At 39.8% G+C, this 9,005-nt stretch overlaps 1 protein-coding gene across 2 annotated transcripts in view; it reads left to right on the top strand.

Moving 5' to 3' along the window:
• The window catches only part of LOC147013660 (uncharacterized), a 70,584-nt gene that overhangs the window by 41,703 nt on the left and 19,876 nt on the right, over positions 1-9,005 (top strand). The window lies entirely within an intron of this gene.

Genomic DNA, 9,005 nt, shown 5'->3' with positions numbered 1-9,005 from the left:
CTGGGAACACGTCTTTATATGGCAGTTGTAAGTTAGAAACACGTTCATTTATTTTTTTTTTGTCGACCGGAAGACGTCATTGGAATACGTCTACATACGTCGATGTGTGTTGGGACTACGTAAAGAATTGGTTCAAAGCACGTCAAACATAAGTTAGAAATAAGTTTCGCGTAAAAAAGACATTACCGCGACGTGTTTCGACTTATGAGTAGCTTATAAGTAGCCTTTGTGGACGTGTGTAAGCGTCCACATATCGTGTGTACAACCTATCCCCATCGCATGCGGAACGTGTGTCATACGCCGAGTACGTCATAAAATTTTGACCATGTTTAAAATTTCTTGACGTACTCTACTTACTACGACGTATGATAGCGTGCTTTAGCGTTCTACTCACGTATACCAAACTTACTCATACCGTATTTGACGTGCCCCAACGTTTTAGACACATTTTTCTTAGGTTGGCATACGCTGGCAAGATCGCCAAGGTGTGACCGCGATGTTGACACTTCCATTTCTACGGCAGTTATGATTTGAATCGTTGTGCGTCAGCCTTTTAATAGGCTACGTCACGACATCGTCGGCGATGCGTGCAACGCGCTCTGCCGAAGTTAGACTATCGTTGGGCATCGGTTGTGTAGGCCGACAACAGGTTCAGCATTCGTTGGTATAAGTTATCTATAACACAACGAAACGTTCTGTGTCCATTACTAATATGTTATGCATACGACCAACTCGTTATGAATACGTCCGAATCTTAAAAAAAAAACATTAAAAGTTCAACGTCAGCCAGCGTTTTACATACATTTTAATACGTTGCCATCGCTGGCTAAAACGTCAAGGTGTGACCGGGCCTTAAGGTACAGTTATCCACAAACATGCCATTTTGCACAGCACGATGTATGTCTTGTGTATACTCCATATCGAGTATTTCAGGGCGTTAATAACATCATTTCCATGGCTGAGAACTAATTTTAGAGAGGTTGTGCCATTGCATCGTATCCAACACCCAAGGAAATGAGACGCAGGTTGAAGCCGCCATTCAGCCCATCATGCCTGTACCACATCAACACCAGAAACAATTTATCAACACAAGATCCAAAGAAGAAAATGCCAAAAGTTTTTTTTGTTTATTTTTTTTAAAAATAGTGTGTTTGTGGGTTTTTTATTTTTATTTTTAACCTCTGCCATCGAAGATGGACGGAGGTTACTGTTTTCACCCCTGTCTGTTTGTTTGTTTGTTTGTGAACAGTATTACGGAAAAACTCCTGGACGAATTTCGACGAAACTTGGTGGGGGGATTAGGTATGGTCCAAGGATCATGCCATTAGATTTTGGACGTGATCCAAAGTCCAATATGGCCGCTAATGCGGCCATTTTGAAAAAATATTTGAATTTTTGTTTTTGCATTTCTACATGTTTTAAGTGATTTCCAACCAAAAAAAAAAATTGTTAGAGAGAGAAAAAAAGGAAATTTTGCAACTTTTTAAAAAAAAAATTTCGATTTTATTTGAAAAATATTTGAATTTTTGTTTTTGCATTTCTACATGTTTTAAGTGATTTCCAACCCCCCCCAAAAAAATTTGTTAGAGAAAAAAAAAAAATTTGCACCTTTTTTTTTCAAAAAAATTTCGATTTTTTTTTTTTGGGCATTTCTCCATGCGCGTCGATCTCGTTTAGCTTATTCAATCGTGGTTCTGTAGAGTCTGATCCGTTTTGACCTACAATGAATAGGATATCAGGTTCATTTAAGTGAGCCAGCAGTATTGGCGGCGGAGGTTTTGTACTCTACCGAGTGCTTCCCCTCTAGTTTTTTTAAGTTTTTGTATTTTTTTTATTATATATGTAAATATATTTTCCCCCCAGGGGAGGGGCGTGGGCTTGATTAAAAACACACGCATCAACTACACAACCCCCCTTGACAAGACCCCCACCAACAGCACTCCTTACACAATCACCCATTAATACTCAAACTACCTAAAAGGTCCTGACAACATCCCTATACCCCTCTATCTCCATAACTTCCAGGTACCTATCTGATTCTAATTTATACTTATCTCCTGTTTCTGCTGCCAATAGCTTTCCAGGGAGACCATTCCATGCATTAACTACTCTCTGAGTGAAAGTCCCTTACCTTACTACCATCTTAACTCTCCTCTTCTTTACTCTCAGGCTTTGGCCCCTGGTTCTATCACCGTCTACTCTGTTGAATAATTAATCTTCACTTATTTTATCTCCACCTTTCATTATCTTAAACATCTCTATCATATCTCCTCGTAATCAACTCCTTTCTAGTGTATAAAGCCCTGTCTCCTTCAGCCACTCCTCATAGCTGAGTCTAGCTAGGCCCGGAATCAATCTAGTAGCCCCACTGCTGAACCCTCTCTATGGCATCTATGTCCTTCCTAAGTTGTGACCAAAAGTGCACACACTATTCTAGATGAGGCCCTCACTAAATTCCTACACAATGTTAACACCACCTCTTTTGTTTTATAAATGATTCCCCTCTGAATACAACCTAAAACCCTCTTTACTTTACCTCCAGCTACCTGGCATTGTACTGCCTGCTTACCTCCTGTATCTATCACCACCCCCAGATCCTTCTGTGTGACACACTCCAAAATTACCCCTTACATCCTGTAATCTCCATTTTCATTGTTCTTTCCCATCCCCAGCACCTTACACTTGCTCAGGTTAAATTACATCTGCCGATCTTTTTGCCCAATCCATACGAGTATCAATACTTTCCTGAATCTGATCACCACCCCCCTCCGCTATCCACCTTACCTCCAACCTTTATGTCGTCTGCAAATTTGGAAAGCTTACTCTTTCCCCCATTATTCAAATCATTAATGTAAATAATGAATAGTAATGGTCTGAGTACTGATCCCTGAGGTGGAAAAGAATTCAATTTCCACGATGGTTCAGCATACAAAGTAGAATGTTTAATAACTCCATACGTGCACATACAGGAGAAAAACCCAGCAATGAAATTCTCAAAAAAAACCACACTAATGCAAGTCCGATATATATGAAACAAGGATGAGTGGGGGAAATGATTGAACAAGCAGGATAAAGGAGAAATAGCTTTTTATCTGCGAAAGAGTAACTATTCCCATAGTTGGAAATCATAATAACTGCTTTCTGCTACTGGGAAAGGAGTGAAACAGTCTAAACTCGAGGGGGAGCACTCGGTAGAGTGCAAAACCTCCGCCGCCAATACTGCAAGGTCACTCAAGTGAACCTTATATCTTATTCATTAAATATGATGTCAACAGTGCTGACAGTTATAGTTCTTTTCTCCAACATTTTTTTTTTTTGGGGGGGGGGGGTTGGAAATCACTTAAAACATTTAAAAATTCAAAAAAAATCGAAATTTTGTTGGAAAAAAAAGTTGCAAATTTTTTTTTTTCTCTATCAATTTTTTGTGGGGGGGTTGGAAATCACTTAAAACATGTAGAAATGCAAAAAAACATTTTTTTCTTTTTTTTGGGGGGTAACAATTTTTTGGGGGGGGTTGGAAATCACTTAAAACATGTAAAAATGCAAAAAAAATTTTTCTCAAACAATTTTTTTTGGGGGGGGGTTGGAAATCACTTAAAACATGTAGAAATGCAAAAAAAAAAATTCTCCAACAATTTTTTTTGGGGGGGGGTAACAATTTTTGGGAGGGTTGGAAATCACTTAAAACATGTAGAAATGCAAAAAAAAAATTTCCTATTTTTTTGGGGGGGGAGGGGTAAAAAAAAATTTGGGGGGGGGGGGTTGGAAATCACTTAAAACATGTAGAAATGCAAAAAAAATATTTCTCTAACAATTTCTTTTTTGGGGGGCGGGGGGGGACCAAGTCCAAAATTTAATGGCATGATCCTTGGACCATACCTTACCCCCCCCACCAAGTTTCGTCGAAATCCGTCGAGGAGTTTTTCCGTAATACTGTTCACAAACAAACAAACAGAAAGGGGTGAAAACAGTAACCTCCATCCATCGACGAAGATGGCGGAGGTTAACTAGAGGGGGAGTACTCGGTAGAGTGCAAAACCTCCGCCACCAATACTACGAGGTCACTCAAGTGAACCTGATATCCTATTCATTCAATTTGACGTCAACAGTGCCCACAGAGTTATAGTTTGCCACTTTCCCTTTTACTTTTAACTTTTACATACTCAATACATTCGTCATAACTGGATTCCTTGAGACAGAAATTGATTTTATGTGGGTATATCCACCTGAAGTTCCAAAATCAGCTGCAATTATAATCTTGGCATGTTTTTTTTGTTGGAAATCACTCATAACATGTAGAAATGCAAAAAAAAATCGAAATTTTTTTTGAAAAAAAAGTTGCAAATTTTTTTTTTCTCTAACAATTTTTTTTGTGGGGGGGGGGGGTTCGAAATCACTTAAAACATGTAGAAATGCAAAAACAAAAAATTCAAATATTTTTTCAAAATAGCGGCCATATTGGACTTTGGTCCAAGTCCAAAAACTAATGGCATGATCCTTGGACCATACCTAATCCCCCCACCAAGTTTCGGCGAAATCCGTCGAGGAGTTTTTCTGTAATACTGTTCACAAACAAACAAACAAACAGACAGTGGTGAAAACAGTAACCTCCGTCCATCTTCGATGGCGGAGGTTAACTAGACGGGCACTCGGTAGAGCGTATACCTCCGCTAGGTAATGCCTGATCCACGAGAACATATCGGACCCAGTACATTTTTGAAATATCATGCTCTACAGTACTATATCGTTTTTAGCCCTGTCTATCAATGGTGAAGAATCATTGAAAAATTAAATTTCGTTTTTAGATCCAAATTATGATCTTGACAGAAATCAAATCAGTTTGTCCTTGCGACACACCCAACCTGTCCACCAAGTTTCATCCACATTTTTTGAGACATCCTGTATACAAACAGACAGAAAGGGGTGAAACATAACCTCCTTCACCTTCGGCGGCGGAGTTAACAATGTAGGCAAGGTTCAAGTACAGCCAATCAGGAAAGAGCACAACAGCCCCTTTGAGGTTCCACAGGGTTTGAAGGTACAGTTACTCAGATCAAGGGAGTGAATCATTACTTCGGCACATTCTCAGTGTTCATAAAGAACAACATTATATTGACTGGCACTGCTCACAGGACCTCGGCAGCTCCTACAATGCATCCACACAAAAAGCCATGCATTATATTCATTAAATTTGTGAACTAATTAAGAAATATCTAAAGTTATGTTTCATCATGTCTGAATTGATGTACTTCAGTCTTCCTGGAACTTTTGCATCATTTCCAGGTTATTACATAGATTTAATCAAAAATGACGTCAACATCACAAATCAATATCAACTGAAGGCAGATGTATGTATGTTTTACAGAAACAGAATACATGGGTAATTATGATTACAAGGGAATCCTCTCAACTGCAGCATTTTAATGAAGTTAAAATATTATTCGCGAGCGCAGGGTAATAATGGTGTTACATTTACTACTCTCCAATCCTCCGGAACCTGTCCTGACACCAGGGAACTATTGAGAATATCCGTTAACATCTCGCTTACCTGCTCAGCACCTCCATTAATACTCTCGGTTGCATATTATCTGGAGCCTTATCTACTCTTAGATTACCGAGCTGTTCCTTTACTTCCTCCACTCCAACCTGGATCTTCTGTAAAAGCCCTTCCTCACCTCCTTGATAGATACTCTCAGCTATTGGCAATTCTCCTGACTGTTTTTGTGTAAAAGTTGAAGAAAAGTACCTGTTTAATAAGCCTGCCATCTCACCTTCCTCACTAACCACTCTCCTGGTGCTATTCCTCAATGGGCCCACACTGCTCCTAACCTGTTCTTTTCCCCTGATGTACTTAAAGCCTTGTTATTATTCCCGTGCTTTTGAAGAAAAGCGGGAATATTGTGATTGTCTCCACCGGCCGTCCGTCCGTCCGTCCGTACGTTCGTCTGTCTTACCCTGTAACTCCTCCTACACCATTTGAAATAGGAACTTGAAACTTTGGGACAGTCGATATATGTATGGGGAAGTGCACAACACTTTCGGATTTTTGATATGACCCCTAGGGGCCGGGCCAAAGGGGTTGGGGTCATGGGGGTCGATTAAAAAAATAATTGTCTTATTGCTTTTTAAATCAATAAAATTTCACCTGGCGTTAATGGGACAAAGCAGTGCGCGTGGGAATATGCGATGGTGTGCCATCGCCAACTTAGTTCCAGTTATGTTTAATATTCTTAGCCACATCCTTCTCATCCCCTCTTTTGGCTTGCCGAGTTATTTTCTTAACTTGCCTCTGTTTACTTCGATAGTGATATAAATCTACCTCCAGTCCTGTTATTTTATTCCTAATGAATACCTTCTGCTTCTCCTAAATAGTGTTTCTTATCTCACGACTCAACCACCCTGGTCTCTTTCTACTTCCAGTTTTACACCTCATTGGAATGTACTTACTCTGCACTCTACACATTTGATCCTTGAAGGTTTCCTATTTTTCTGATGCTAATTGTCCTGTTGTTAGAGTCTCCCAATCTACATCACCCAACTCTCTCCTCATACCATCAAGGTTTGCCTTCCTGAAATCCAATAGCCTTACCCTACTATCCTGAACTGTAACCCTTAACAGAGTCTTTGTACACACAATGTTATGGTCACTTGTTTCTAAATGCTCCCTTACCTCCACCTCCTCCACCATATTGGGATCGTTAGTTAAAATGAGGTCTAACACTGCACTCCCCCTCGTGGGCTTATCTACAAACTGGGTTAAAAAGCAATCCTGGACTAAAACTAGGAAATCCTCATCCACTCTGCCCTTTCCCTGTTCCTGGACCCAATCTATCTCTGGCAAGTTAAAATCCCCCATAATAAATACTCTTCCCTCACCACCTGCCCTTTTGAATTCTTCATGTACTCCTCCTTCCTCCTCTTCCTTCACACCCAGAGCCCTATAAAAGCATCCCACCAGTGTCTTACTGTTTTTACAATCTCTAATCTCGACCCACACAGAATCCTCAACATTTATTCCTTCCTTAATGTCACCCCTTTCTCTTGATGCAATGCTGTCCTTTACCGAGATTGATACTCCTCCTCCTATTCTCTCCTTCCTATCACACCGATACACCTTGTAGCCTTCGAATCCTGTCCTCCAGTTACTCTCCTCCTTAAACCATGTCTCACTCACTGCAACTATGTCGTACTCCTCGCTATCTATTTTGGCTTCAAGCTCTTCCATCTTATGATTCAAACTCCTGACATTGGTATAGAATATATTTAACTTTTCCCTTCCTGAAATTCTATTTTCCTGCCTGGTTCCTTCCTTTATAGCTTCCCCACCCTGCGCTGACCTAAAGAAAAGCCTCAATTCCCACTGCAAACCTTGCTGCCCCCTTTCTATTTAATATACGGACATCATTCCGGAAACACTCCCTTTGTCCCCTAAATGATTCCCACTGCTTCCTGAATGCAAAACCTTCCTTCCTACGCCATTCTTCCAGCCATTGGTTGACGTGTATTGCTCTGCTCATAATTTCTATATTGTTTCCTAATCTTGGGAGAATCCCAGAAAACGACCTCACAACCCTTTGCTTTCAGCTTCATACCCAATATCCTGTTTCTATTTTTCAAAACCTCTGAGTAAACTTTCCCTGAATCATTCTCACCTTGGTGTACCACAACCAACTTCTTCCTGCCGTGACCCGACACAACATAGTTTACCCTTCCTTCAATGTCCCTGACTCCCGCTCCTTCAAAACTACATAGAATTACATGTCTATGATCCTTCCTGCAGAATGAAGAATCTACATATTTAATTGTCTCATCAGCCGAAATGGCTTTCTTTTCTCATTTTTTTTTTATTAAAAAGGCATGTGGGTTCTTTCATTTGTACCGGTGAATGGCACAGCCGGCTTATCAGCCCTCAAAGAACTGCATACTTATTGTTGCAACCGTACATGCAAAACCCCAAGATGATAGTTCATAGTAGAGTGGGCAATCAAACCCAGATGAGACGACTCAAAGGTAAGTATTTTGCACCTGAGTTATCATCTAACGTATAGCGCTAAGGTGTAACATTATTTTACTGTTTTCATTTGTGAAAGCCTGCTGCTTCACTTGCTTTTTTCCCTCGCCGAAGGAGAGGGCATTGCATTCGGGTCCGTTTGTTTGTTTGTCTGTCTGTCCGCACAGAACTTTCGTGTTTTTATCTGCAACCGCTTGTCGAATTGAGACGAAATTTTTGACTTTCATGGTGAAACTGCTCATGTTGAATGTTTTTATGATAATTATGATGCCATAGGTCACATGGTTTGGCAGCATGTTGGATTTACTCCATAACATATAAAAAATCTTCTCCAGAATGGCTGGACAGATCAAGGGGAAACTTCACACAAATGTTCCCCAATGCATGTGTGTCCAAGGTTGTTAAGGAATGATTGATGGATTACATGGTTTGGCAGCCATATTGGATTTAAGAAAATACTAAATAATGTTTTCTTTGGATTTAAGAAAATGGATTTAAGATTCTTTGGATTTAAGATTTTAAAAAATGATTTAAGAAAATATTAAATAATTGTTTTCTTAATCAATCGATGTGAAACTTCATAGTTGTAATCTAGTAGTGATGGGGAATACATGTTTTACATTTGAACTTGAGCGGTCGGACACATGGTCTGGTAGCAAGAATTATTTAATATTTTTTGATGTTTTTTTTTTGTTGTTTTTTTTTGTATGAGGCTCACTTGGCTGTGCCTGGATGGGTTTGAGAGTAGAGGAGAAGCAGCTGAAACCCGAATCCTATCCAGATTCCTCCTGATGACTTCATCTTTGCTTTTTGCTTGGTTGGGTTCTTCCTGATGACTCGAATGCAGGACTTGTACCGATTTGGTCTTCCATTTGATTTGAATTGGATTTATTTAATCCCATTCAAAATTAAATTGAATAATGATTAAAAAAGAAAAGTCATGGGTCAGTGTCAGGTGTCCAATTAAAGCGAAATTGCATCAAAGCGTGACGTC

Source organism: Eptatretus burgeri, chromosome 13, assembly GCF_056783735.1.
Source record: "Eptatretus burgeri isolate ZD-2024b chromosome 13, Ebu_testis_v1, whole genome shotgun sequence".
NCBI classification, from domain to species: Eukaryota; Metazoa; Chordata; class Myxini; order Myxiniformes; family Myxinidae; genus Eptatretus; species Eptatretus burgeri.
Note: the sequence above shows the minus strand (reverse complement) of the source record. Positions and strands in the feature narration are given on the sequence as shown.